This window comes from Peromyscus leucopus, chromosome X (genome assembly GCF_004664715.2).
Source record: "Peromyscus leucopus breed LL Stock chromosome X, UCI_PerLeu_2.1, whole genome shotgun sequence".
Lineage (NCBI taxonomy): Eukaryota > Metazoa > Chordata > Mammalia > Rodentia > Cricetidae > Peromyscus > Peromyscus leucopus.
In genome coordinates, this window is record NC_051083.1 from 118,080,830 (window position 1) to 118,087,154 (window position 6,325).

Here is a 6,325-nt window from a genome sequence, read left to right on the forward strand (position 1 = left end):
TTCATCTTCCACTATGACCACTTGAGAGATTTTTTTTTTATTTTCACTTCTTTTTTGCAACATATTTTTATTGATTGTTTGGGAATTGCACATAATACACCTCAATCATACCCACTTCGCAGTCCCTCCGAGGTCTGCTCCCCACTCCTCCGTGCCCGCCCCCTCCCAAAAGAAGATAACTGAGTCCTTCCCCACCCCCAACCAGCCAGAAGCCATATCACCCTGAATGGGCCTGATCTCCGAAGGCAAGCAGGGTTGGGCTTGGTTAATACTTGGATAGGAGACAGCAGGATTTTTTAGAGGCCAGCCTGAGCCACGTTGCAGGCTAGATGGGGCTACGGGAGTGAGATTCTTTTTCAAAAACAACGCCGCCGCCCCCCCATGCCCAAATAAATATGCAACTCATTATGTAAAATTTTGGGGAGAAAAAAATATACGGATACATTTTTTGTACATGCAAACTTTCTCTGTAAGCATGCACAAGAAACGGAAAACAATTGCTTCTGGGGAGAAAGGAGCTGTGGTAGATGGGAAAGTGGCAGGGAATTCATTTAGAATTTTGAAGCATCTGAATTTATATCCAATGAATGAATGATATCTAGTTTTTAATCAGGTCTTTCTAGAAACCTCGAATAATTTCTGGGGGAAAATAGGAACTCATAAACTGGTATGAGGTTTTGTAGGTTGGAGGCATGGTTTAAACAGTGCCTATAAAAATATGTAAATACATGTGCAATTCACAACTATCCTTCTGAGGATCTGCCAGAGGCTGTTAGCGTTGGTTGCTTCTGAGGAAAGATATATTACACCCTTTTCCCAGTTTGATTTTAATTTTAAAATTTAAATAAATGTTTTATTAATTCCTTCAGAATTTCATACATGCAAACAATGCATTTCGGTCATATTCACCTCCAATCTTCCCCCTGAACTCCTCTCAGGTCTGCCTTTCCGCATGCCCCACCTCCACCTTCGTGCCCTCTTCTTTTCCGTTTGGGCTGCCCATAGAGCTCGGAGTGTCCGGTGTCCACTAGGGTGCAGTCGACCTAGCAGGGACCACACCCTTCAAAAAATTGAGTCTCCCTCCCCCAGAAGCCATCAGTTGTCAGGAGTACCCCGGCTAGGAGTGGGGGCTCACAAGCACCGCCCCCCAGCTGATGGAAATTCACTGGTTTGTTGTGCAAGTTTTGTGCAGCCAAGCAGGGGCATTTTCAAATATGCCCGGAACTTGTGTTATCTTTCCAAAACGGAAAATGAGTGGAAATGCACACCTTTTGACCTAGCAATTTAGAATCTCTCCTAGACATGTTAGTACATAGTTGTAATCTCAGCTATTTGGGCTGAGGCAGGAGAATCAGAAGTTGGGGTCCAGCCTCTGAGACACAGTGAGAGTACATGTTCCCCCAAATGTTTCGGACAGAAATACAGAAAGAAACAAAGAAAAAGATATAAGATCCTTTAGTTATATACACTAATACATTGTTTTAAAAAAACGTCTAATGAGGCAAGTGAGGTGGCTCAGTGGGTAAGGACATTTGCCACCAAGGCTGATGACCTCTGTAAATCCTCAAGACCACATGGTGTAAGGAGAGAACTAACTCCCTCAGCTTGTCTTTTGACCTCCACAGACATACTGTGGCATTCTCAACCATGCACACACACATGGAAAAATAGGAAATAAATGTAAAAAATCTAAACGACTATCAATTCAGAATTTATTAAAAATGTGGAACGTTTATAAAAAGAGAATACTATACAGATGTGGAAAATGAACCCATAATCCACCACCTTGCTCAACATAAAATATACTTTTGTTTTGCCCTGGATGTTGTGGAACTCAATATGTAGACCAGGCTGGCCTGGAACTCATAACTATCCACCTGCCTCTGCCTCCAGAATGCTGGGAATAAAGGTGTCCATGAGCCACCACATCTGGCTAACGCAGAATATTCTTAAACTCTCAATGAACACTCCTTCTAGTTATTCATTCTCTAGGAATGATTGCAAACTGAATAAATCCTCCTGCCTCAGCTTTCCATGTGCTGGGATTACAAGTACATGCCACCATACATGGCAGAAATCCTAGAATTCTTCACCCTTTAGAACAAACACTTCAAAAAATTTAAGCTAGGCATGGTGTTCAGCCCTGTAATTTCAGTGCATAGGAAGATGGAGCAGGAAGATTTCAGTGTAAAGCCAGCCTGGGCTACACAGCAAGTTTGTGAGTGGCCTGGTCTATGTGCCAAGACTCTGTCTTAAAAACTTCAAAAAAAATGATTTAAAATGTGCATGAGAAACCATCTCAAATGTGTTGATATATGTATAGAACAAAGAAATTATGTACATAAATCAAACTATCATACTGTTTGTAAAAAGAATGTGAGCGGAGGGAAGCTTAACTTCAACATTTTTTATGATTTGAACTTTTTCTCTTGAGTTTCCCCCCTTAATTTAAAAATGAATTAAAATGAATATAGAATAAAAGAATGTTTTGAGACAGAGTCTTGCTATATACGCCAGACTGACCTTAAACTCCCAATCCTCCTGCCTCAGCTTTCCACGTGCTGGGATTATAAGTACATGCCACCACAAATGGCAGAAATCCTAGAATTCCTGATCCTTCACCAAGAAACACAGTCCCCTGTCTTTTCAGAACTCCCCAGGTCCCAAAGGGAGGCAAGTTCCTAGAGGGCAGGTTCACCCCACTTAGATTTCAGTGACCCTAGTCATCAGAGGAGTTAGGGTGAAAATTCTTTGGGCCCAGAGCATCAGGCAGGCCTCAGCAACTTGATCAGATTTTTTTCCTCTGAGGAACCCATTCTGACCTTAGCTCTCCTTTAATCAGAGAGATAAGTAAGCAAAGCCCCGAAGGGCTTTTCAGGCCCCTATCCCCTAAGCCTCATGCAAGTTCCCACTTGTCCTTGAAGACAGGATGGGGTTGTTTTCCAAGAAGTTAAAGGTGAGGCAACCAGACCTTTTTTACCCTACTTTACAGAGGAAAGAGTAGAGTCCCAAAAGAAAATCCAAAGAAATTACCCCAAAAAGAGCATTCCACGCAGATTAAACAACTCCTCACATTTCCACATACCAACACGATCCCCTGTGTTCCTGTATCAAAGTTCTTATGGATATCTATCCGTACGATTTGGGCCATATCTGAGTATCGCTTAGAACCATTGCTTCCCTAGCACGTTTCTTTAGATCAGCTTTTTCTCTGCTATTTATTTTTAAAACACAGGTCTTTAGAAATCTTATTTTCTAACATTTATTTCAGTAGAAAACCGTATCATTCACAGAAATGGAAAATCAGTATCAGATAGCAGAGAGAGAAAGAGAATATTCATAAATATTACCTAAGATGGGACTCCTTGACAAAGCTCCTCCTGCAAGTTCTCCTCAGAGATGGCTGGAAGGCGGGCCACCAATGCTCCTCCTAGGGGTTATAAAGTCTGGGAAATACTTTCCAGGAGATTCTGTTTCAGCTTCTCCTATAGGTTAACAGTCCCCTGTGATTTTCTTTAGCCCCGCCTATAAGTGAGAGTGACATTCTTTCAGCTCCCTCTATAGGTTAGAGTGTTATAGGTTAGCCAGCAGTTTTATTGAGTGACTATTCTTTTTCAGATACAGCGCTAACTGCTTGGGATACAGGGAAAAGGGGAAACAAACTGTAATCAATCACAGATCGAGAAAGGTGAGATGGGTGTGATTAGAAGATATCCAACACGGACAACCCACACAGTCTCCGTTTTCTGGGCCCATCTATTTAAACGATGACCAAAAGCACACCGGTCAGAAATGTCTCAGGGACTTCCAAATGATCAGATACAATGGGAAATTATCAGTCCAGATGTTAATTGACGGTGCTAGTCACTCCCTCCTCTGCCTCACAGACGCAGTTGGCTGCAGTTTTTTCTCCTGCCTCCCTGCCACCCTCTCTTTTCTTTAACCAGACGCCTAAATGTTGATGATTGCCAGGATTTTCACCCTGCCTTCTCCTCCTGACCTCCCCTGCTGAAGTCTGCGCACATAGCTTGCATCTACACAGTAAGTTAGGCTCCCAGATCCTAAACACACAAAGCTGGTTCCTCTCCAGTCTCATTCTCAGCATGATAGCATTTTCTTCTAGGTCTGTAGTGGAGCTTTGTTCAGCCTATGTCTAGCTCCATCTACCTGAGTCCTGTTTCTATTCCAAGTTTGTTCCAGATTCAGTCTCAAGCCACCGAGATGCGTCATTTGGGGAAGCAGTAGACTAAAGATTCAGCTGCAGCCTTCTGGGCACCATCTCAGAAGCCTTCTGGAACCACAGTCTTTGCTTTTGATGCCCCAATACATCTACTTGGTCTCTTTGCCTTATTGTTTTTTTTTTATTAGATACGGTCTATATTTGGGCCTGGTAGCACAAACCTGTAATCCCAGCACCTGGGAGGCTGAGACAGGAGGAACTCAATTCTGGGCCAGCTTGGGCTCTGGCCAGAAAAAAAAAATGTATCTCAAGGAAACTAACAAACAACAGAAAGAAAATTTGAGCTGTAAACAGCCAGACATAAATTAAAAGGAACTTGCGGGTGTGTGGGTTGATCACCCCAGAATTTAAAATGAACTGGGTGTTTTTTCAGACCCTCTTCCCTTTTTCTTCCTTCTGTAGGGACACCAATGCAGGGAGCCACAAAGGGTTAGATCTAGGAGGGCATTCTTCTGAAGAAGTTCAGGTGACGGTTGGCAAGGCAGGAAACTGGTTCCACACAGTAGGACGGAGTAAATTCGTTTGGGGATAAAAGAATCACATGTCTAACTGCCGGAAAATGGAGTTAGAGATGTTCAGTGGGGACCTTGGAATGACTCTCGTGATGGTGAATTGGCGTGATGGTGAATTGGAATCAGAGGTACTAGTATGAACTCAGGATTTGTTTCTGTTGAGACAGGTTCTAAAGAACTTAGGCTGGCCTGGAATTCAAAATCCTCCTCCTTAGTCCCTTGAAGTGTGCTCCACAACAGAACTCATGATTTTGAATAGACAGATATACATGTCTGTACATGTCTGTTTATGTGGCATACTTATGCATGTATTATGTGTTCTCGGGCCCCTGAACAATTATGCCCTGGTGGCAACCATGATACCTAGTGTCCTTACCTTAGTTTTTAACATCATTCTCTAAATGAATCAGGCTCCTTGGAGAAATAGCTGATCCCAGGGGCTGGGACAAAGAAAGTATGAATCTGGGCTATCTTGTAACCAACAGTTAAAAACAGCAACAACACTCACTAGCAGTGCACGGCAAAAGGCCGCAGAAGGGGCTAGAGAGATGGCTGAATGCTTAAGAGTACTCGCTGTTCTTCCAAAGGACCCGGGCTTTGTTGCCAGCACCGACACTGGGCAGCTGCTCACAACCACCTACAACTCCAGCTCCAGGGGATCCAATGTTTTCCTTTGGCCTCTGCAGGCACCCACACACATTTGGTGTATACACACACACACACACACACACACACACACACACATGTAAATAAATCTGTCTTTTATTCAAGGAACACAGGAACATGCTCAGAGTGTTTGCTCTGTCCAAATCAACAACCAAAGTGATGGTGATGGATGAAAACACACCAAGTAAAACAGAAGCCAGCGAGTCTACACTAACACGAATAGACTGTGGATGGGGAAATTCTCTTGCAGAGTGCAGTACCAGTTAACAAATGTTGGAGGAATGGCAGAAGCAGAGCCACCCACAGGCAGCCACTCTGCCGTCAGGCCAGAAAGAACATGGATACTCAAACAGGCAAAACTGGAACAGGTCCTCAGATTTAATGATCATTTTGATAGCTGTAATGGGAGTGAATGGGTGGAATGTTTTTATCTTTAGGAAAGTTCATTTAATGGTAATGGAGTGTCATGTCTATAACTTATTCCTGCACAGCTCAGAAGTTACACACACAGAGAGAGAGAGAGAGAGAGAGAGAGAGAGAGAGAGAGAGAGACAGACAGACAGACAGACAGACAGAGACAGACAGGGGGAGGATGAAGGGACATCCATTTAGAAAGGGTGGTAAATCAAGTGTGGATCAACATTAAAAACTGGGAACTGAGGTAAAGAGTATATGGAACATCTTTGGGTGTTTTTGCAATTTTTCTGGACTTATGAAATTATTTCAAAATGTAAAGTCATTTAAAAGTAAGTCATCTATCTCTTCAAAAATACTGAAAATAAAATTAAGTGTTTATAATATGAATCATGAACTAAAGTCTTTATTTTTGCCTGTTTATAGAAGTTTATTAATAGGTTTTTTAAAAGATAAACCGAAAGCAAGCAAGAAATATGTAACTATGGCAAAC

At 42.5% G+C, this 6,325-nt stretch overlaps 1 protein-coding gene across 1 annotated transcript in view; it reads right to left on the reverse strand.

Annotated features, from left to right (window-relative positions):
* Plac1 (placenta enriched 1) overlaps positions 1-3,421 on the reverse strand; it is a 168,590-nt gene extending 165,169 nt beyond the window's left edge. The window contains exon 1 of the mRNA XM_037199166.1: positions 3,351-3,421. The gene's annotated coding sequence lies outside the window, so the exon portion shown is untranslated. The remainder of the gene's footprint in view (positions 1-3,350) is intronic.
* Between the last annotated feature and the right edge of the window lie 2,904 nt (positions 3,422-6,325).